At 42.9% G+C, this 24,287-nt stretch overlaps 1 long non-coding RNA gene and 2 pseudogenes across 3 annotated transcripts in view; 1 reads left to right on the top strand and 2 right to left on the bottom strand.

Moving 5' to 3' along the window:
- Positions 1-24,287, top strand: part of LOC105498463 (uncharacterized) — a 53,099-nt gene that overhangs the window by 3,322 nt on the left and 25,490 nt on the right. For 2 of the 3 annotated variants that reach the window (XR_011620102.1, XR_011620105.1), the window contains exon 3: positions 17,955-18,097. This is a non-coding gene — a long non-coding RNA (uncharacterized lncRNA). Of the gene's footprint in view, positions 1-1,474; positions 3,758-17,954; positions 18,098-24,287 lie in introns of those variants that run through there. The other variant, XR_011620103.1, reaches the window with a different exon arrangement.
- LOC112429611 (small ribosomal subunit protein eS24 pseudogene) lies at positions 7,717-8,445 on the bottom strand (annotated as a pseudogene).
- Positions 23,441-23,908, bottom strand: LOC105498472 (small ribosomal subunit protein bS21m-like; annotated as a pseudogene).

Here is a 24,287-nt window from a genome sequence, read left to right as displayed (position 1 = left end):
GGAGAATGGCGTGAACCCGGGAGGCGGAGCTTGCAGTGAGCCGAGATCATGCCACTGCACTCCAGCCTGGGAGACACAGCGAGACTCCGTCTCAAAAAAAAAAAAAAAAAAAAAAAAAGAAGTAGGCTTCTTTTGCATTCATGTGAAAAATATGCCAAGTTGTACCTGTGAAGTAATGTTGGAGAAATGTAGTTAATAGGAAGCACTTCTGGTTGTTAATTACTTAGACCACTTTAATCAAGAACTATTTTCTGAGAAACTTATTCCCAGCCCTGGGTCAGGTGCTAAAGAAACAAAGATGATGAAGATACAGACTTTGCCCTTATGGAACTCATAATCTAAGAATCAAATGTTTATTGATAACCTACAGGGGATGCAATATGGAAAGAGATATTGAGCTTAGTCTATTGAAAGATTGATATATACACATATCTTTCTAGCTTCCTCAAGAAGTATGTGATTGACACTGGATTTGGGCAAGACACTATATTATATGTATAAAAATATATTCTATGCTCCACCAGAGCTTTTTGTTGTTGTTGTTCCTTAAAACAAAGAGTAGGCTGGGTGTGGTGGCTCAGGCCTATAATCCCAGCACTTTGGGAGGCTGAGACAGGTGGATCACAAGGTCAGGAGATCGAGACCATCCTGGCCAACATGGTGAAACCCCATCTCTACTAAAAAAAAAAAAAAAAAAAAAAAAAATTAGCTGGGCATGGTGGCATGCACCTGTAGTTTCAGCTACTCGGGAGGCTGAGGCAGGAGAGGCAGGAGAATCACTTGAACCCGGAAGGTGGAGATTGCAGTGAGCTGAGATCACGCCACTGCAGTCTAGCCTGGTGACAGAGCAAGACTCTGTCTCAAACAAAACAAAAACAAAAATGAAGAGTAGCTCTTGAAAGAATAGTTCGGTCTCCAGAGCCCAAGTGAACCTGGGAGCCTTGCTAGCTTTAGGCAGAACTGTGAAGTGGGTTAAGTTATTTTCAATTTCCCTCAAATCTGAACTATTGAAATCGCTTTCTGGTCTCTCAGTTCCTGTCCTTCTGAACTCTGTTTTGTTTCCCACAGGCTATTACAATGATTCTAAAACGCAAACTCTGTTATACTGTTCCCCTGCTTATAAAAACTTTCCTGGCTCCCCATTATCTGCTAAGCATGGCACACAAGACCCTTTGTGATCTTGCTCTGCCAAGCCTTCCAGCCTCATCCTCCATCACACCCACAGGAAGAGTTGCCAGATTTAGTAAATAAAAATGTGAGATCCATAGTTAAATATAAATTTCAGATAAACAATAAATTTTTGGCGTAAACATGTCCCAAATATTGCATGACACATACTTATACTAAAACATTTCCATTGTTTATCTGAAATCCAAATTTCAGTAGGCATCCTATATTTTATCTGGCAACGCTACTCATGCCAGGCTGATTGATTAACTTTCCAATTCCTACTAGTCTCTTCTTGCCTTTGCAGGTGCCTGATAACCTCTACACCATGTCCCTTATCCACATGATATTCTTTGCTACTTCTTCAAAGCCAGGCATGGAGTTCTGGAACTCTGTGGGTGTGAGCTTGGAATCCAATGTGCCTGAGGACGGGCCTCGCCACCTGTGTGCTTTGTTTACTATCTGGGCTTCTGCCCCAGTTCCTGTTCACCCTTTCCATTCTCCCTCCTGGAACTGGAGTTCTGCCCTGAACCCCAGTTTACTTGGCTGGAGTCCACATATAGTTTTTCACCCTTGCCAGCTCTCTCTCTGGGACTGTGGGTAAGAGCCTTTCTCCCAGCTGCTGGGTGGGCTTCTGATCTAAACAGGATGGATCATTGAAACCTGCCACAGATGCTGCTACTTTTTTGTCTTGCTTGCTACAAAGGATGGACAAGAAACTCAAATGAAATCAAGTTTGTGAAGTAGTTTGTAAAGTGTAACATCTCCATTATGGTGGTTTAACTTACAGAGAAAGTTCGAGCTCTTACTGGTATTGCACATGAAAGCCCCACTGTAAAGTGCCCCAGATTCCTCTTGTTTCTGCTCATGCCTAGTGATATATGATGCTGAAAATGATGTGGAAAATGTCCAAATGTTCTTGAATTTTGATTAGTACATTCTGCCGCACTGGTTATTGCATTATGGATGGAGACGGGAGAATTGCTTGAACCCGGGAGACAGTGGTTGCAGTGAGCCGACATCACACCACTGCACTTCAGCCTGGGTGGCTGAGCGAGACTCTGTCTCAAAAAAAAAAAAATTGTAATTTTATGAACCAGGACATACCTTTTCACAACTGAAACCAAAGTCTCACGAACTGTCTTATCCTAAGTATGTGTAATGCACTCTATTTTCTATTTTATTTCATTTTTTAAAAAATTGGTCAACCCATCAGATTAATTTTGTAACTCACTAATGGATTGTTACCTGCATTTTCCCAGACACTGATATGCACTATCTAATGAGATTCCCTATATTAACCAACTGATTGGGACAATTGTTAAATGTTTACCTCATTTGGTGCTAGGGCCATAGGAATCACCCTGCCCACTAAAGGAGTGAGGCTACCTCACTGAGGTAAGTCACAGTTGTTCCCACTGCTAAGATCAGAAAGTGCAGTACTGCAGCCAGACTTTCAAAGCTACCTGAGATTAATATATATAATTCCTGGCTGGGCCATTTTTAAAAAGGGATAGCTGTAAAATTACCACAACTACATTTATCTTAGAGGGATATTGTTTGGAGGCAACTCTTTCTTAGACTGTTTAAATCATTCCTGGTTAGGTTAAAGAGACTTTTAGGTTTCTGAGGTTTCATGTCAATTTCAGAGATAAGAAAATATAAAATAAAAGCTCACTCACTGCTATGATTTTGTTTTACTCTCCGTTCCCTAAATGGTGAGCCGATTAGTCTAATATTCAGATTTCACTCTAATCGACTGCTTTGAGAGTCTGGGAAACACTAGGTTCCAAAGAAAATAAAGAAATGTATATACATATATGTATATATAAGTATGGTCCAAATGGAATGGAAAGACTACACAACATGTAAGGAATTCTTCTTTTGATACAGGTACTCAATCCAGTCCTCTTCTGCCCATCTCCTCCTAACATGTCTTCCCTAACTTACAGCTGCCTCATTCCTTTTTTTCCTTCTGATAGAGTTTTGTTGGTTTTGTTGATCTTGGAAAGATCAGTTTCAGCTCAGTGGTGCACAAAAGCTGGATTGGAGGGAATTTAAGAGAGAATAATAGGAGAAGAGGAATTAGAAACAGCTAGTATAGACAACTGGCTACAAGGGTTACAGATAAATAAGATGGTAACCAATAAGGGAAGTGCAGTCAAGAGATTTTTGTTTTTGAAATGGTTGACACAACAGCATGGTTGTATACTGATCCAGTAGAGGAAAAATTGATGGTCTACCACCAGAGTAGACAGGGAGGATTTGCTGGTCTAGTGTTCTTGATTCTGCGAGAGGGGTGAGATCTGATGCACAAGTGGAGGCTTTTGCATGGCTGCACCAAGAATGCTTCCTTATTGACAGGGAGAAAGGCAGGGCCTAAAGCCTTACCCCTGCATCGATAAGTGGGCACGGTAAGAGTGAATGGAAGTTCTCTTCTGATTCTTCAGTTTTGTCAGTGAGGAAAGAAGCACAGTTAGCAGCTGAGAGTGAGAATGGGGGAGAAGAGAAGAACGGAGATGAAAATGTCCATGAATAGAGTAGGAGAGTGAAAGGACCAGGGAAATACAGGACATTCGCTGGGAAATAGCAAGAGCCTACTTAAGTTCCTAGTGACACGTTTAAAGTAAGACCAGGCCGGGCACAGTGGCTCACGCCTGTAATCCCAGCACTTTGGGAGGCCGAGGCGGGCGGATCAAGAGGTCAGGAGATCGAGACCATCCTGGCTAACACGGTGAAACCCTGTCTCTACTAAAAATACAAAAAATTAGCCGGGCGTGGTGGCGGGCGCCTGTAGTCCCAGCTACTAGGAGGCTGAGGCAGGAGAATGGCGTGAACCCGGGAGGCGGAGCTTGCAATGAGCCGAGATCGCGCCACCGCACTCGTCTGGGCGACAAAGCAAGACTCCGTCTCAAAAAAAATAAATAAATAAAGTAAGACCAAACAGCATGGTGTGTGGGTGGGTGGGTGTGTTTGTCTATCTGTCTGTCTGTTTTCCATCTATGACCAGCTCATGGGTACAGAAACAGTACAGGTGGAAAGTTGGATTTAACTGGAGTTGCAATTTTGCCCACCAGCATGACAGAATTAAGGTGGTCAGGGAGTTCAGGGAGTGGTTATACAGATCAACTGTGACATTTAAGCTGGTTAAAGATGGAACAGAGGGCTTCATATGGCTATGGCTATGGCAGTTAAGACAGAAATGGTGCCTCAGATGTGCCTCCCTCTGGTCTTTGCATGACTGGCTCCCTCTTGTGGTTCAGTCATTCTGTGATCTCACCCTTTTAACTGCAGAGGACTTAAGTTGTTTTCTTATTACTTTCTTTTATTTATCCACCCAGCATATCTGTGCTATGCTTTATATTATTAGAATATAAGCTCCATAAGAGCAAGCACCTTGTCAGTAATGTTCATTGTTTTATAGCCACAGCACTTATTTGACTTATTTGGCAGAGTGAAGACAACAAGTATTTAACGGAAGAATGAGGAATGATTAGAACATGATTATAAGGCCTTTGCCATCCTGCGCATGGTCTTCTACATGTGCTCCTGTTCGTCAGTTTTCTCTTTCTAACCTCCACCAAGAGAAAGAAGATGCTCCCCCAGGGTTAGGGCTACTTGCTAATCAATCCACTCCAGGTCTCCCACAAGGCCTTCCAAGGCTCTGGGGAGGCCAGAGCTCAAGGAGAAATTTACCCCAGAGTTACTGAGGCACCAGATGTTTCAGAGGCCAGCCAAAGAGGAAGGAGGTGCCATAAAGACATAATTGCTTTCCGTTTTGTTTTGAATTTGTTTTTTTCTTTTAAGACAGGGTCTCACTTTGTCTCCCAGGCTGGAGTGCAGTGGTACAATCTCTGCTCACTTCAACCTCCACCTCCTGGGCTCAGGTGATCCTCTTGCCTTAGCCTCCCAAGTAGCTGGCACTACAGGTATGCACTACCACGCCTGGCTAATTTTTTAATTTTTTTGTAGTAATGGGGTTTTGTCATGTTGACCAAGCTAGTCTTTTTTTTTTTTTTTTTTTTGAGACGGAGTCTTGCTCTGTCGCCCAAGCTGGAGTGCAGTGGCGCGATCCTGGCTCACTGCAAGCTCCGCCTCCTGGGTTCACGCCATTCTCCTGCCCCAGCCTCCCGAGTAGCTGGGACTACAGGCGCCCACCACTGCGCCCGGCTCATTTTTTGTATTTTTAGTAGAGACGGGGTTTCACCGTGGTCTCGATCTCCTGACCTTGTGATCCGCCCGCCTCGGCCTCCCAAAGTGCTGGGATTACAGGCGTGAGCCACCGCGCCCGGCCGACCAAGCTAGTCTTGAACTCATGGGCTCAAGCGATCCACCTGCCTCTGCCTCCTAAAGTGCTGGGATTACAGGACTGAGCCACCGCATCCAGCGTAGAATACTTCATCACCACAAAAAGTTCTCACCTGCCTGTTTGCAATCCGTCTCTGCTCCCACCCGCAGCCCTAGGAAACCACTGATCTTTCTGTCTCTACAGTTTTGCCTTTTCTAAAATTTTCATATAAACAGATTCACACAATATATAGTCCTTTGTGTCTGAGTCCTTCAATTTCTTATCATGTTTTTATTGTGAATAATATTTTACACTATAGATATACAACATTTCGTTTATTGAGTCACCAGTTGATGGACATTGTTTCCAGGTTGAGGGCTAATTATGAATATACTGCCATGAATATTTGTATACACATCTTTCTGTGGACATAGACTTTTTATTTCTGCTGGGTAGATACTTCAGAGTTGAATTGCTAAGTTAAATAAGTTTAAGTGGCCGCACCATTTTACATTCCCACCAGCAATATATGAGTTTCTCCATATCCTGGCCAACACTTAGTCAATCTTTTTGTTTTAGCCATTCTAGTAGGTGTGTAGTGGTATCTCACTTTGGTTTTAATTTGCATTTTTCTGATAACTTATGATGTTCAGCATCTTTTCATGTGCTTATTTACTATTTATATATCTTCTTTGGAGAGAAGATATGTAATATTTAAGTAATCTTTTTTTTTTTTTTTTTTTTGAGACGGAGTGTCGCTCTGCCGCCCAGGCTGGAGTGCAATGGCCGGATCTCAGCTCACTGCAAGCTCCGCCTCCCGGGTTCACGCCATTCTCCTGCCTCAGCCTCCCGAGTAGTTGGGACTACAGGCGCCCGCCACCTAGCCCGGCTAATTTTTTTTTTGTATTTTTAGTAGAGACGGGGTTTCACCGTGTTAGCCAGGATGGTCTCCATCTCCTGACCTCGTGATCCGCCCGTCTCGGCCTCCCAAAGTGCTGGGATTACAGGCTTGAGCCACCGCGCCCGGCCAAGTAATCATTTTCTTAAGTATTTTGTGCATTTTCTTTTTTTTTTCTTTTCTTTTTTTTTTTTTTTTTTTTGAGACAGGATCTCACTTTGTCACCCAGGCTGGAGTGCTGTGGCACAATCACGGCTCAATGCAGCCTCAACCTCCTGGGCACAAGTGATCCTCCCGCCTCATTCCCCCAAGTAGCTGGGACTACAGGCCCATGGCACCCTACTCAACTAATTTTTGTATTTGTTTGTATTATTTTGTTCCACCATGTCACCCAGGCTGGTCTTGAATTCCTGGGCTCAAGCAGTCCTCTAGCCTTGGCCTCCCAAAGTGCTGGAATTACAGGCATCAGCAACTGTGCATGGTCTATTTTGCTAATTTCTTACTGGGTTGTTTATTTTCTTATTGCCGAATTTTAGACGTTTTTAATATATTATGAATGCAAGGCCTTCATCAGATGTATGTTTTGCAAATATTTTCATTTCTCAGTAGTGTCTTTTGAAGAGCAGAAGTTTTAATTTTTATAAAGTTTTAACTATATAAAAATTTTTTTTCTGTCATGTGCAAGAAATCTGCCTAATGGAAGGTTGCAAAGATTTTGCTCTGTTTTATTCAAGTTGTTGTATATAATGTGAAGTTAAGGTCAAATTTCATCTTTTTGCATGTGGTTATTCAGCCGTTCCAGCACCTTCTGTTGAAAAGACTATTCTTTCCCCACTGAATTACTTGGCACGTTTCTTGAAAATCAATTGAATCAAAGTGTGGGCCGCACAGTGGCTCAGGCCTGTAATCCCAGCACTTTGGGAGGGCAAGTAGGGCAGATCACCAGAGGTCCAGAGTTCAAGACCAGCGTGGCCAACAGGGCGAAGCCCCATCTCTACTTAAAAAAATACGAAAATTAGCCAGGTGTGGTGGCACGCATCTGCAATCCCAGCTACTCAGGAGGCTGAGGCAGGAATATTGCTTGAACCCAGGAGGCAGAGGTTGCAGTGAGCCGAGATTGTGCCATTGCACTCCAGCCTGGGTGAGAGTGAGACTGTCTGAAAAACAACAACAACCACAACAACAAAAAAGTGTGAAGGTCTGCTACTGGACCTTCTATTCTTCCATTTATCTAAATATCTATTGTTCTGTCTTTATAATGCTTTCTTGATTATGCTAGCATTGTAGTAAGATTTAGAATCAGGTAAATCCTTCAACTTTTTCTTTATCAAAATTGTTTCACTATTCTGGATTCTTTGCACTTTCATATACTTTTTTGCCACATGAAAGTTATTAGCTTATTAATCTTCTTATGAAAAGTCCACACAGTAGCTGCAGATAATGTCATTGAAGCATCTTTATTCCTTTGGCTTTTGCCAACACCACCATTGGCCTTTGCAATGGTGAGTTTCTTTGTTCTGTTCTTGTGTTCTTTTTGAGGTCTTTTCTTCTCATCCAAGCCATGTCTTGCAAGTCTATGTTTGGCTTCATTTTTCTTTGCATAACCCAAGGAATCATAAATCATGTCAAAGCCAGTTGTCTTGCCACCACCAAAATGAGTTCTGAATCCAAATACATTCCCACCAGCAATATATGAGTTTCTCCATATGCTGGTCAACACTTGTTCACTTTTAGCCATTCTAGTAAGTGTGTAGTGGTATCTCATTTTGGTTTTAATTTGCATTTTTCTGATGACTTATGATGTTCAGCGTCTTTTTTATTTTGAGACAGAGTCTCACTCTGTTGCCCAGGCTGGAGTGCGGTGGTGTGATCTTAGCTCACTGCAACCTCCACCTCCCAGGTTCAAGCAATTTCCATGCCTCAGCCAAGTAACTGACCAGTGTGGTCTTGTACATTTTGGATAGTTTTTCCCAAATTTCTGTGTTGGGTACTGATAACTTTCCAGGGTGAAGGACATCAGTGACCATTTGTTCATCTCAAGGAGTTGACTGGTCATAAAGTTCCTGGTTCAGTTAGTTACTGTGTCATTCATGATGGCGATCAATCCTCAGGTAGCCACTTCCATATAAATTTTAGGAATAACTTGTCAATTTAAAGAAAAAAAGGCTGGATGTGGTGGCTCATGCCTGTAATCTTAGCTCTTTGAGAGGCCAAGGCAGGAGGATTGCTTGAGCCCAGTAGTTCAAGACCAGTCTGGGCAATATAGTGAGACGCCTTCTCTAAAAATATTTTTTTTTTTTTGTAATTAGCCAGGCATGGTGGTGCACACCTGTAGTCTCAGCTACTTGGGTGCGCTGAAGTGGGAGGATTGCTTGAGCCTGGTAGTTTGAGACTAGCCTGGGTAGTGAGACCCCTTCTCAAAAAAAAAAATTTTTTTTTTAATTAGCCAGTCATAGTGGTGCACACCTGTAGTCTCGGGTAGTTGAGGGGCTGAGGTGGGAGGACTGCTTGAGCCCAGGAGTTTGAGACCAGCCTGGACAATATAGTGAGACCCCTTATGTTAAAAAAATGTTTTTTAATTAGCCAGTCATGGTGGTGCACAACTGTAGTCTCAGGTAGTTGAGGGGCTGAGGCGGGAGGATTGTTTGAGTCCAGGAAGTTGAGGCTGCAGTGAGCCATGATTGCACAACTGCGTAGAGCAAGACTCTGTCTCAACAACAACAAAAATAGCCTATTAGGATTTTGACAGATATTACATTGAATTTATTTTATTTATTTATATATATATATATTTTTGAGAGAGAGAGTCTTGCTCTGTCACCCAGGCTGAAGTGCAGTGGCATGATCATCTAATATCTCACTGCTACCTCAAACTCCTGGGCTCATGGGATCCTCCCACCTCAGCCTCTGCAGTAGCTAGAACTACAGGCACATGCCACTATACCCAGCTAATTTTTTTTTTTTTTTTTTTTTGGTTGAGACAGATCTTGCTAGGCTGGCCTCAAGCAACCTCCAGCCTTGGCCTCCCAAAGTGTTGGGATTACAGGCTTGAGCCACCACATTCAGCCTACACTGAATTTACACATCAATATTGGGAAATTGTCATCTTAACAATATTGAATCTTCCAACTCATGGATATCATATCTCTCCCATTTTATGTAAGTCCTTTTAAATTTATCTTAGCAGTGTTTTGTACAAGTTTGCCTTTCTTTTGTCTAATTTATTCCTAAGTATCTTATTCTTTTGATGCTCATTAAACAGACTTACTAGTTTTGATACATTTTTGTAGATTCTTTGCAATTTCTTACATACAAGATAATGTTGCTTGAGAATCACAATAGCTTTTAAACTCTTTGCTCACTGCCTCTCAGTTAACCCTCTCACTCCATCTAGCACCCAAGACCATAGCCCAAAAATATCCGAATGCTTCTCTTCTAAGGATAGAGCTGTGTGTCCTTAAATTTCTCCTAAAGATTGGAATGTTCCACCAACAGTAGTGTTGATCTTCTACTATGGAAGTGTGCTACGTCCATCTCTAGTACAAAGATAAACATGTCACAAGAACCATGCATTCATGCACTTAGGATTATTTTCCCCTTTGCCCCTGTGACTTGTGTGTATCTTTGCTTCAGTCATTGACCAACCATCCTACAGATGGCTATACTCTTTTAGATAAGTTTTAGGTAAGTTTCTGTCTGTAGTAATTTTGTCTTTGCTCAAATCTCAGACAGTTCTCTCATAGTTACATCTTGACCACTGGGATATTTTTGGATCCTGATTCTGCCATTCAACATATTAGTTATTGCAACAAAATGCATGCTTTCTCATATTTGGGCAGTAAATCATAGTCTTTAGCCAAGTAAATTTTGTTTTTTTGTTTTTTTGTTTTTTTGTTTTGAGACGGAGTCTTGCTCTGTCACCCAGGCTGGAGTGCAGTGGCCGGATCTCAGCTCACTGCAAGCTCCGCCTCCTGGGTTTACGCCATTCTCCTGCCTCAGCCTCCCGAGTAGCTGGGACTACAGGCGCCCGCCACCTCGCCCGGCTATTTTTTTGTATTTTTTAGTAGAGACGGGGTTTCACCGTGTTAGCCGGGATCGTCTCTCGATCTCCTGACCTCGTGATCCGCCCGTCTCGGCCTCCCAAAGTGCTGGGATTACAGGCTTGAGCCACCGCGCCCGGCCTAGCCAAGTAAATTTTGAACAAAAATCTTATAGCAGAGACAGACCACTGTGGCATGGCATTGGAGACTTTCTCTCTGGTTGCCTTTGATCAGCAATTAGTACTCTTTAGGAATGATTGCTCTGCTAATTACACATGAACTTACCTATGCTTCCTTTCTTCAACTGTAAAATGAGGATAATAATAGTACTCTCCTCACAAGACTGTTGTAAGGATTAGATGACTAAACATATGTAATGAAGTCACAGTAGTACCTACCACAGAGAAGTGCGCAAGAAAGTGAGTCATGTTGGGCATTGTGGCTCATGGCTGTAATCTCAGCACTTTGGGAGGTCGAGGTGGGAGGATCACTTGAGCTCAGGAGTTCAAGACCAGCCTGGGCAACATAGGGAGACTTCATCTCTAAAAAAAAAAGAAGGAAAATGAGTCATTATTATTTGGGGAAGAAAGAAAAGACTCTACAGTCAATAGCGTGGCCTTTATCCTTGCCTTTTCATTTCCTACCTGTGTGCATCCTTAGACAAGTTATTTAACTCTTAGCAGTTTCTTCATCTTAAAATAATTGTAAAAACAATGCCTTATTCATAAGGTTTTTGTGAGAATTAAATGAAATAATGCAGATAGAGTAACACCATGCATGACACTCAATCAGTATTTGTTGCAATGACAATTACTGACATTCAACTTGTACACATTTTTATCTCCCCTCCACTGCAATCCTCCTGTCAAATTATTTCCAAAAGCTTGAGGATATTTGGACACATTACATTTATAGCACTTCACTGATCAACCTACTTGATAACTTAGTAGCCAGTTTAGAGCATTATGGTTAATTTAAGTCATCTTTTATTTATTTATTTTTATTTTTATTTTTTTGAGACAAGAGTCTTGCTCTATCACCCAGGCTGGAATGCAATGGCGCAATCTTGGCTCGCTGCAACCTCCGCCTCCCGGGCTCAAACGATTCTCCTGCGTCAGCCTCCTGAGCAGCTGGGATTACAGGCACTCACCACCATGCCCAGCTAATTTTTGTATTTTTAGTAAAGATGGGGTTTCACTATGTTGGCCAGGCTGGTCTCAAACTCCTGACCTCGTGATCTACCCACAGATCATGGCCTCCCAAAGTGCTGGGACTACAGGCGTGAGCCACCGCACCCAGCTAAGTCATCTTTTAAAATTCTTCTAAAATTCTAAAATGCCAGCAAAATTCTTATTTAAATGTTTAATTTATATATATACACATATATGTATACAAATATATAATGGCTAGAATGTTAATTTTGGGTTCATTTTATGAGACTCTAGACTCGTATGTTGTATATGCTATATGTAGTGTTTATAAGAGTACTCGGGGGATCAGTCCTTGAAAAATTGTGTTCATTTTATAGGCTATGAGGCACAGTTTGATTATTCAAAGTTATTATAAAGGTATATGTTTGTTTTTATCACTGCTTCTTCCTTTGATTTATTTGGTGCTGAGAATGTAGCTCAGGAATGCAACCACCAATGACAGAGCTGTTTCTATGAGAAAATAGTCTGCCCCTCAGTGATCAATTGTGATATGGAAGCTAGGACTCACTGTGGTGGAAGCAGTTGCTGCTTGCCAAATCACAACACTCCCTGTGTGTTAGGAAAAGACATCCCAAATCTGAAAGGTAGGATTTCCACAAAACAAATAATTCAGAAGTTAATGCCTCATAGCAACTAAAAAGTAAGACTTGATTTTTTGGTGTAGTTTTTTCAAAGTATTACATGTCAAATTTTCTAAAAGTATCTGTGTGTGTGGGTAATACAAAATGTTGCAAGTCAGAACCACTTGGATTTTATTTTCTATCCTGTGCACTGTTAAAAAGAATTGGGGCACATTACCTATCAATTTTATTTCTTTTTTTCCCCAAAATGCAGATAATAATTACAAAAGATTAAATGATAAATATAAAGTACAGAACATAGTACCTGGCACATGGTGGGTGCTCAATAAATGTTTCCTTCCTTTTTCATTGTCATTGATGGTCCATTACAAAATATATATTAAAAGAAAAGATGCTGAAAGCCTGGTAGATTTGGGTACTTCTGTGTCAAAGATACCATTCATGGCCTTTTATAAGTGATTCAAAAAATTAACATGTGCCTCAACTTCTACCTTGCTGTGAGCTCTCGAAAGGTGGCAACAAATCCTTTTAGAGTTTCTTACAACAGAGAAAGTCCAACTGTGATGCTACAGAATATTGGCTCCTCTGTTGTGTTCTTGGATTTTCTCTCAACAGTTGCTTGCTGTGGTTTCTTAAGTTACAGGTACAATTAGTGAACTAAGGATTTAAGGTATGAGGCTTATTATTATTATTGGCTTTAATGTAACTATGGCTTATGCCTTATTATTTCTGGACTTCAGTCATCACTGTCATTATCAGACCTGCTGATCATCAGTCATTTCAGGGCCAAAAATAACAAAAGCACCAGAAACTGAAATACTGAGGACAATATAATCAACTCTGTTATTCAGGGACTTATTATTTCAAATCTCCGATTTAGAATTTGTTAGAATTTCCCAACTGGATGTGCATTTGAGTGTAACTTTGTTATGTGAGTAGCAAAATACTTTGCAAAGCAAAATAATAAACAAGATTTCAGGAGGAATGTTCAACCCGCTAAAGAAAACAGTAGGATGAGAACATTGAGAACCCATAGAGGTTTCCATTTACTTAAAGAATTAGAAGCATGCATGTATACACTAAGATACCACAATATATTTGGCTGATCTATTTTCTTCTCTGTCTCCCTCATTAGACTTGGCTTTTTTGAGAATAGGAACAAAGTTCCTGTAAGAGTAGGTTTTTGTACATGTTAGCTAAATTAGTAGGTCCTTCAGTGCTGCGTGGAAGGCTTAGGTGTTAATCATATTCATGAATCTCTTACCAAACACACACACACACACACACAGACAGACACACAGGTGCAAAATTCTGTCAGTAGGATTCACTGAGCTGGAGTTAGGATTGCAAGAGGTTTGTTGGGGATAATTATGCCTATAAAAGATAAGAGTGGGGAAGAAGCAGGATTGTGTAGGAAAAGCCTCAGACCATGATGTGGATCTGGGAATGTCTTGGTTGACCCTCTGGAAAGTTCTGGAACAAAGATAACTCATTAGAAAAGCCCCACATTAGGCAAAAACAGCCAGGCCCTAGTATCCCTACCATGCTTAGTTATTGGCTGGGGGATGGCCAAGAAGAGCGTGACCTCAGCTCAATAGCTGAGACAGATCCTGCAGATGCTAACAAATGGAGGCTATTGGCTAACTGCACTGCTTGCAGCTGAGCAGCAACTTCTTTCTTAAAGGAAGATCTGAGTGATGCACCTTTGTGGTTACCACAAGCCCTGAGATAATGAACCTCCCTCATAACACAAATTCAGATATGAGGTGATTGACTCTGATTGCCACTTCCAAAAATGTCTGCCCACCTCTTCTCTGAGGAAGCATGAACAGAAAGTCTTGGGTGGACAAAGACAGAGAGCTGTATTTCACTGAGTCCCCAGGGTCTGGAAACTTGGTTGACAATAAGAGAATCAGCCAACTGGAAGATACGGTGAATTGCCACTGTTGAAACCCAGCCAGGGCCAGATGTGGTGGCTCATGCCTGTAATCCCAGCACTTTGGGAGGCCGAGGTAGAGGGATTGCTTGAGCCCAGGAGTTCAAGACCAGTCTGTGTAACACAGCAAGACCTCTAAAGATAATTTTTAAAATTAGCCAGACGTGGTGATACACACCTGTGGCCCAGCTACTTGGGAAGCTGAGGTGGGTGGATTGTTTTAACCTGGGTGGTCAAGGCTGCGGTGAGCCATGATTGCACCACTGCACTCCAGCCTGGGTCACAGAATGAGACCTCATCTAAAAGGAAGGATGGAAGGAAGGGAGGGAGGGAGGGAGGGAGGGAGGGGCGTGGTGGCTCACACCTGTAATCCCAGCACTTTGGGAGGCCCAGGCAGGCAGATCACGAGGTCAGGAGATCGAGACCATCCTGGCTAACATGGTGAAACCCCGTCTCTACTAAAAATACCAAAAAATTAGCCGTGTGTGGTGGTGGGTGCCTGTAGTCCCAGCTACTTGGGAGGCTGAGGCTGGAGAATGGCATGAACCCAGGAGGCAGAGCTTGCCTTGAGCCGAGATTGTGTCACTGCACTCCAGCCTGAGCAACAGAGCAAGGCAAGAAAGAGAAAGAAAGAAAGAAAGAAAGAAAGAAAGAAAGAAAGAAAGAAAGAAAGAAAGAAAGAAAGAAAGAAAGAAAGAAAGAAAGAGAGAGAAAGAAAGAAGAGAAGGAAAAAGAGAGAAAGGAAGAGTGGAGAGAGAGGAAGAAAAGAAAAAGAAAGAAAAAGAAAAGAAAGAAAGAAAGAAAGAAAGAAAGAAAGAAAGAAAGAAAGAAAGAAAGAAAGAAAGAGAGAGAGAGAGAAAGAAAGAAAATCCAGCCAGCCACAGTTCCCAGAATCATTTTCATGAATATTTAAAGTAAAGACAGTCACTAATAGGAAGTGCTAAACCACAGCCAGGGGATGGATGGCACCAACTGACTCCCCTTCCGAGTCTTCCCCAGCCAGCTGCTCAGGTTTTTCCTGGTTGTTTCAGTAATCTCATAGTATCAAGGCCCCACATTTCTTTTCTTTCTTTCTTTTTTTTCTGTGAGACAGGGTCTCTGTCACCCAGACTGGAGTGCAGTGGGGCAATTATGGCTCCCTGGGTGATCCTCACACCTCAGCCTCCCAAGTAGCTAGGACTACAGGCACACACCATCGCACCCAGCTAATGTTTGTGTATTTTGTAGAGATAGGATGTTGCCATGTTGCACAGGCTGGTCTTGAATTCCTGCGTTCAGGTGATCTACCTGCCTCAACCTCCCAAAATGCTGAGATTACAGGCATGATCCACCATGCCTGGCTTTCTTTTCTTTTTTCTTTTCTTTTTTTTTTTTTTGGGCAGGGGGACAGCATCTCACTCTGTTGCCCAGGCTGGAGTGCAGTGGTGCAAACTTGGCTCACTGCAATCTCTGCCTCCAGTATTCAAGCACTTCTTGCGCCTCAGCCCCACAAGTAGCTGGGACTACAGGTGCACGCCAGCACGCCCAGGTAATGTTTGCATTTTTTGGTAGAGACAGGGTTTCAACATGTTGATCAGGCTGACCTTGAACCTGACCTCAAGTGATCCGCCCGCCTCGGCCTCCCAAAGTGCTGGGATTACAGGCATGAGTCCCCATGCCCTGGCCTTTATTTTCAATCATACAAGTCAAACATTCTCTTCGCAGAAAATTTAGACAGTACAACTTATTCTGCAGAATAAAATAAGTCACTCGTAATATCACATCCCAGAAACAATTATTCTCAATTTTGTTTTCCAGTCACATTCATAACAAAATATACCCCTTCCTCCCTCCAGTGATCTAATGTCATATACATTTTCCAAAGACAGGCCATTCTTGCAGCCTGCCTGGACTGAGAAGCTGGCAGTGCTAGGGTCAGATGGCAAAGTGCTGAGAGGAAGAAGAGTGGATGGGGGATACAGAGTAAATCACCTTCCAGAGTTCTTTTTTGATTGGGTACTCTTTGAGGGTAGATCTGAGCATCCTGGGGTCTCATGTTGAAATGACCTCTGTCCTCTCTTTGGCCTGGAGTCAGGCAGAGCAAGTAGATGTTCTTGGGTGTGGGAAAACATGGGGCTAAGGCAAATCCATTCCCTGTACCCATCCGTGTGTATGACCACCACCCAAGCCACCATGCAGAATTGCAGACAGACTCCTTTAGTTAATAGTAAGTCCTTATTGTGTAATAGAATATTTTTTCTTGCCCTCAAGAAGTTTAAAGTCTAGTGAGAGAGACAGGAAAACTGACCTTTAAAATACATCATGCTGTGGCCAGGTGTGGTGGTGCATGCCTGTAATCCTAGCACTTTAGGAGGCCAAGACGGGTCGATCACTCGAGTTCAGGAGTCCGAGACCAGTCTGGGCAACATGGTGAAACCCTGTCTCTATTTTAAAAATTAATTTAAAAAGATTAAAATATATCATGCTTTGGATGTGGTGGCTCCCATCTGTAATCCCAGTACTTCGGGAGGCAAAGGCGAGAGGATCATTTGATTACAGGAGTTCAAGACCAGCCTGGGCAACATAGTAAGACCCCATCTCTACAAAAAAGTTTTAAAAATTAGCCAGATGTGGTGACCCATAACTATGGTCCCAGGTACTTGCGAGGACAAGTTGGGAGGATGGCTTGAGCCCAGGAGGTCAAGGCTGTAGTGGCCTGTGATTGTGCCACTGCACTCCAGCCTGGGTGACAGAGTGAGACCCTGTCTCAAAAATTTTCTAAAAATTAAAAAATAAAATACATCATGCTATTTGCTAAATAGCAAGATGCGTATGACACTGTGAGAGACGAGGGAGTAAACACTGTAACATATAAGTCAGAACATGATGACTAAGTTGGCATTCAAGGGAAAAGGGCATTCAAGGATGACAGGAAGCTAAGACACAAGACAATGAGAGATAGGCGGCTTGGGGATGAGAATTAGGCTCAGTGAAACCAAAAAACAGGTATGGAAGGGGCAGGGTTTTGGGGTGATGGGTTTCACTATATCAGGTGAATGCCTTTCAGGTATTAGGCTACGGGTATTTTGTTGTTGTTGTTGTTGGTTTTGTTTGTTTGTTTTTGAGATGGAGTCTCGCTCTGTCATTGAGACTGGAGTGCAGTGGTGCGATCTTGGCTCACTGTAACCTCTACCTCCCAGGTTCAAGTGATTCTCCTACCTCAGCCTCCTGAGTAGCTGGGATTATAGTGCATGGCAATTAATTTTTGTATTTTTAGTAGAGATGGAGTTTCACTATGTTAGCCGGGCTGGTCTCTAACTCCTGACCTCAAGTGATCCGCCCACCTTAGCCTCCCAACGTGCTGGGATTACAGACATGAGCCACCATGCCTGGCCGTAACATTTAATGAGATGGAATCTCTGCTTCCAGTCAGGCCACAGTCTGGTTGAGAAGGCCCCTGAAGTGATGTTTGAGACCCAGCAGCATCATTAATTCTGAGAGTTCCACTATAGCAGTTCTCAGTGTCCACCTCAAGCCAGTTAAGCATTTAGTAACACCAAATTATTAGACTTTCCTTCTAAGAGAATTTACATCTGACATACAACAATTAACCAACTAATTTAATTTTTAATAACTCTTTGATAAACTCTAGGCTCATAGTTTTAAAATGTATTTAATGCACACATATTGCATCCCCCCCCCAAATTCATATGTTGAAGCCCTAATCCCTGGTACTGCAGAATGTGACTGTATTTGGAGATAGGGTCTTTAAAAAGGTAATTAAGTTAAATGAGAGCATTAGGGTCAGCTCTAATCCAAACTGACTTTATAAAAGGTAATTTGTACACACACAGAGACACCAGTGGCGTGTGTGCACAGAGCAAGGACCATGTGAGGACACAGGGAGAAGACGGCCATCTGTAAGCCAAGATGAAATCTCTTCAAAAGAAACCAATCCTGCTGACACTTTGATGTTGGACTTCTAGCCTCCAGAACTGTGAGAATATAAATTTAATTTAAGCCAACTAGTTGGTGGTACTTTGTTATGGCAGCCCTTGCAAACTAATAGATATATGATCCTGCCAGTAAAATGCATATGTACATGCATTTTTAAATGTACTCATGGTTTCCCTGTGTTAAAAAGTCTGTACCTCATCTTATAGAAATCAGGAACCATTGAGATAGTTTTTGAGCAAAGGAGTGACAGGACCAGATCTGTGTTCTAGAAAGAGAATTCTGATGTCAACTAGGAGAATGAGTTGGAAAGGTGGTGATACGGTTTAGCTGTGTCCCCACCCAAATCTCATCTTGAATTTCCATGTGTTGTGGGAGGGATCTGGTGGGAGGTAATTGAATCATGAGGGCAAGTCTTTCCTGTGTTGTTCTTGTGATAATGAATAAGTCTCATGAGATCTGGTGGTTTTAAAAATAGGAGTTCCCCTGCACAAGCTCTTACCCTCTTTGCCTGCTGCCATCCATGTAAGACGTGAGTTGCTCCTCCTTGCCTTCCACTATGATTGTGAGGCTTCTCCAGCCACATGGAACTGTAAGTCCAATTAAACGTCTTTCTTTCATAAATTTCCCAGTCTCGGGTATGTCTTTATCAGCAGCGTGAAAACAAACTAATACTGAGACTGAGGGTAGGAAATCTGACAAGGAGGCTGCTGCCATCAGTAGAGTCACCAATCCCTTGACGAAAGGCCCTGAAACATTTAGAGGGTATGCTGAGGGCAGGGGTGCAAAGGGGGGTTTACCCTGGGGAAAGAAAGGCATTTTGCACAATATTACCCATTGACCTGAATTTAAACTTTCATCATGGTGTAGGCTAGCCTTGGTGACAAAGCATTTGAGGGAAGCTGACTTTGCTTGTGCAGGAGATCCCTAAGTGTTGGACACCAGTCTCTTACAGAGAGCTGTGTGTTTCTTTTTCAGATATTTGCTGTTCTTGGCCAGGCCTGGTGGCTCATGCCTGTAACCTCAGTACTGTGGGAGGCCAAAGCAGGAGAATTGCTTGAAGCCAGGAGTTGGAGGCTGCAGTGAGCTAAGAAGCTGCTGCTGCACTCCAGCCTGAATAGCAGAGCAAGGCTCTGTCCAAAAAATAAAAATAAAAATAAAAAGTTTTAAAAAATTAATTTGCTGTTCTTTACTTGGCCTGCCAACTGAGATATCTACTTGTAGCCTAGGAAAAATTACTTCTTAGGTAGATAGTTAAGAGATTTTATAAATTTACCACATGGGAAAAAGAAATAGTTTGGGACTTGACATTAAGATACCAGGTTCAAACTCTGGGTGTTTTCCAGACTAGCAATTTGATATTGTTTAGATCTTTTTACTTCTCTGGGCCTTAAGCTGCTAATTGGTAAAATGAAGAGAGGAAGAAAAACAATTCTTCAGTTTTCTTATATCCAAGGCACTGTATACTGAAGATGTTCCTAATTAGAGGGTGTTTATGCTATTTAATACTCAGAAAAACTGTGAAATATTACTATCCTCATTTGACAGATGAAAAAACTAAGGTTTGTCCGAGAAGCCAGCATTCAAACTCATGTGTCAAGCTCTAAACCCACAATTTCTAAGGCTCCTTCTCATTCCAAAATGCTGTAATTCATGTGCAGTACCTGGAACATTTTAGGCTGAATAAACGCTAATGTCTAATCAAGCCACAATAGTAAAAACAATAGGTTTTCCAGTGATTACTAAGTGGCTGCGAAAGAAGCACTCATCCAGCAGGGAAATACAGTTTCTCACTGGCAGAGAATGTAACAGGCAAAGGGAGGCCAACAATAAGTCAGCAATTTTTCAGGAGCAAATGACATTTTCTCAAGTTGAAATTGTAGAACTCTGTAGTCTGGAATTTGACTCAAACTCTGGGACAAGTGCTGGAGGAATGGTGAAAATAAATGCCCTAAATCATGTTAGACCCAGTTAATCTTCTGATGCTGCTGCTAAAAGGCTCTCCTCCAATACTAACATGAAGCAGAGAAGAATAATCCAGGTCCCCTAATTTCAAGTCTAGTGTCCTTTCATTGTCCTCAAGTAGCTTCTACCTGGGTTGAGGAAACATACAACTCTTATCTGTTCTTTATTCATTCATCCACTCAACAAGCACTTATCAAGCACTGTCTATATGTTAACACAGAGTTGTGTATGGGGACGTAAAAGCAAGATCCCACTGGGCACAGTGGCTCATGCCTGTAATCCCAGCACTTTGGGAGGCCGAGGTGAGTGGATTCCCTGAGATCAAGAGTTTGAGACAAGCCTGGCCAACATGGGGAAACCCCATCTCTACTAAAAATACAAAAAATTAGCTGGGCATGGTGGCAGGTGCCTGTAATCCCAGCTACTCGGGAGGCTGAGGCAGGTGAATTGTTTGAACCCAGGAGGCAGAGGTTGCAGTGAGCCAAGATCGTACCACTACACTCCAGCCTGGGCAACAAGAGCAAAACTCCGTCTCAAAAAAAAAAAGCAAGGCCCCTGTCTCATGTGTCCGTGTGAAGAGACCACCAAACAGGCTTTGTGTGAGCAACATGGCTGTTTATTTCACCTGGGTGCAGGCAGGCTGAGTCTGAAAGGATTATCGTTAGTTCTTATAGGTTTTGGGATAAGCAGTGGAGTTAGGAGCAGTTTTGTGGGCGGGGGTGGATCTCACAAAGTACATTCTCAAGGGTGGGGAGAATTACAAAGAATCTTCTTAAGGGTGCGGGAGATTACAAAGTACATCAGTTAGAGTGGGGCAGAAACAAATCACAATTGTGGAATGTCATCAGTTAAGGCTATTTTCACTTCTTTTGTGGATGTTCAGTTGCTTCAGGCCATCTGGATGTATACGTGCAGGTCACAGGGAATATGATGGTTTAGCTTGGGCTCAGAGGCCTAACAGTCCCCTTGCTGCTGGGCGCAGTGGCTTACGCCTGTAATCTCAGCCCTGTGGGAGGCTAAGGCAGGAGGATCACTTGAGCCCAGGAGTTCAAGACCAACCTGGGCAACAGGATGAAAACCCATCTCTACCAAAAATACAAAAATTAGGTGGGTATGGTGGTGAGTGCCTGTAATCCCAGCTATTCCGGAGACCGAGGCAGGAGACTTGCTTGAACCCGGGAGGCAGAGGTTGTGGTGAGTAGAGATTCCGCCACTGCACTCCAGGCTGGGCAACAAAGGGAGACCCTATCTCAAAAATAAATAAATAAATAAATAAGTAAATAAATAATAAGAAAGAAAGAAAATAAATAAATAAATAAAAGCAAAGCAGGGTCCCCTGCTTAGCAGGGGTTTATGGTTTTGATGGGGGAAGCAAGGAAAGCAACAAGAACAGAGGGGAGCCCAGGAAATCATGGGTACACAGAGGTGGGACATTCTGCTTAGACTGCAGAGGGAGGTAACCAGGAAAGAATTCCAGGAAGTGTCACTCGAGTAGAGTCCTGAAAGATGAGCTTGGAGAAAACCCAAGCAGAGACGGAGAGAAAAGCTCCTGCCTAGACATGGAGACAAGAAAAAACACGGCACCTGCAGGAAGGGCAAGTCATTTGAAATACAGTGGTGGGAGGAAATGTTATTGCTATTGTGTGGTTTCTACACAAGTACATTAGGAGTTCAGAGAAAGGAGACATTTTTAACCCCAGTAATGATAATATCTTACATTTTTTATAGCACTTTACAGTCTGACAAGAGTCTCTACCTTATCTTATGGGTTTGACCATTTCATAGATAAGGCAAATGAGGGTCAGGAGGTCAAATGCCTTGGGCATAGCCTTACAGGAAGTGAGTGGCAAGGCTGAATCAAAAGCTCAGGGATTTTCCTTCCCAATTCAGAATGGGATGGAGTGTCAGAGGACTCTTGGCGAGATCAGCTGTGTTTTGTCCTAACTCTGTGCTCACAGAACCACACAAGGGGCCGCCTAGGGACGGGAGCGTCTCAGTTTAGGGGGTTCTACCAGACAGGAAGGAGCTAAAGATTAGAGACCCATGACAAGACCACAACATCTATCCAGGACATAACACCTCCTGGAGCCGTGAAAAGAGTTCTGGCCTCTGTGGAAGCGCTTATCTTCTAATTCATTCTGTTTCTATGTATTTATTTTATTTTTAGAGACAGGGTTTCGCTCTGTCATCCAGGCTGGAGTACAGTGGCATGATCCTAGCTCTCTCTAGCCTTGAACTCCTGGGCTCAAGAGATCCTCCCACCTCAGCCTCCCGAGCAGCTGGGACTACAGGTATGCACCAGTACCTCTGGCTAAGGTTTTTAAATTTTTTGTAAAGACAGGGTCTCGCTATGTTGCCAAGGCTGGTCTTGAACTCCTGGCCTCAAGTGATCCTCCCACCTCAGCTTCTCAAACTGTTGAGATTACAGGCATGATCCACTATGCCGGCCCTATTCTGTTTCTAATAAAAGGGCATTACTTGTCTCTGTACCCCATTTTCTTCATTTGCCAAATAGACACAATAGCAAGACCATTTCTGCCCTCCCTGTCTCTCAGGAAGGACATTTCATAACTCTGGGGAGCCCTGAACATTCAGGGATGGCCACTGGTGCTCTTTGCAGGGGTATCACGTCAGGGTTATAAAGGTGAGAGAAAGGTTTTTAAAGTGCAGGTGTTTCACAAATGCAAGACAATACTTTTATCTGTTTGGAATGGGCTGTACTTAGGAGCTGGGGAAGAGGAAAAGGGAACAGTTTCAAGCAGTTCTATTAGGTTGGTGCAAAAGTAATTGCAGTTTTGGCAATTACTTTAATGGCAAAAACTGAAATTACGTTTACACCAATACTTCACTCCTCACCTTTATCCCTGTAGCAGGGGCTGCAGGTGGGCCCCCCATATTCCTTGACCTTAACTGCTTCCATGGTTGCCAGCCTGAATACTAATTGCCAGCACCTGGGTCTCTTTGCCTAGGGGTGTTCTCTGGATGCCAGTGATCACTATGCCTTCGCCCGCTGCAGGCTGGAAGCACCATGGGGCTAGCTCTCCCTGACAGTGGATCTCAATCATTGCCAAATGGGATTTGGTAGATAAGTACCCCGGCTCCTTCCTTTTTGTTTGTTTAGACTTTTGAACAATTTTTTGTAGTAAAATGTAAAATCTACCATCTTAACCATTTAAATGTACAGTTCAGTAGCATTAAGTACATTCACCTTTTTGTGTAACCACCACCACCAACCATCATCCATCTCCTGAACGTTTTCATCTTCCCAAACTGAAACTCTGTACTGTGAAACAATAACTCCTCATCTTCCCAAACTGAAACTCTGTACTGTGAAACAATAACTCCTCATTGCCTCCTTCTCAGCCATTCTACTCCTAGACTACTTTCAGAGATCACCATTCTGGCAAACACCATTCTACTCCTAGACTACTTTCAGACTCCGTTTCTTCTTCCATTTAATAAAAGAGAGTCCACTGCTGACCAATGGGATTGTTTCTATATGTGGAGGCCTTCTCGCAAACATATGATTGAGTTTTTTGTGGAGAACGGTAATAGGAAATGCGATTGTAAAAAGAAGAGAGAGACAAAACTGGATGAGAGTTTCATATTGGGTGTTGCATCCACAGGTCTCAGCAACCCTGCACGGGTCTGCCCAATTCTTGCGCATCAAAAGTTGATCTTGCGAGCCATTTCCATGCGTAGATCCACCAGCACCTTTCGTAGCTTTCCCCTGTCGTCGGCAGCATGGCTTCTCATAGTACTGCCGAGGCTTAGTGCCCTCAATCAGCCTATCCATAGTGAGGATTCTGCTTAGGGTCCTGTATGCACCTTCCATGTTCCTTTCCCGTACCATCACAGTCCTGGCAATGAACTTCAGATGTTTTGCCATGACCTTGGATTTAACTCTCCGCTCTGCAGGACCTGGTGTGTTCAGTACCTAGCTGACCCGAAGGCTTCTCCTCTTTCCTCTTTTGTGGGGGTAACTACACGGGTTCCTGGAGTTCTCCAGCAGAATTAAGCTCTGGTTGCCTCTAGTGATGACTTGCTTGGTAACACAATTTTTACTGGTATCTGTTCCTTCCCTACCTTACTTCTCCACTGTTCTACCAGCATTTCCTGGGGTCACTTCCCAAATAAACAACTTGCGCTCCGTTGCTTGTCTCATGGTTTGCTTCTGGGGAAACCCAAACCAGGATGACCCCTCCCTGAGTTGTATGCTGCTTTCAACATTGTGGAAGGGGTTGGAGAGGAAAACTGGGGGGAGACTC

This window comes from Macaca nemestrina, chromosome 1, assembly GCF_043159975.1.
Source record: "Macaca nemestrina isolate mMacNem1 chromosome 1, mMacNem.hap1, whole genome shotgun sequence".
NCBI lineage: Eukaryota > Metazoa > Chordata > Mammalia > Primates > Cercopithecidae > Macaca > Macaca nemestrina.
The sequence above is the reverse complement of the archived record's forward strand: the minus strand, read 5'-3'. Positions and strand labels throughout refer to the sequence as shown.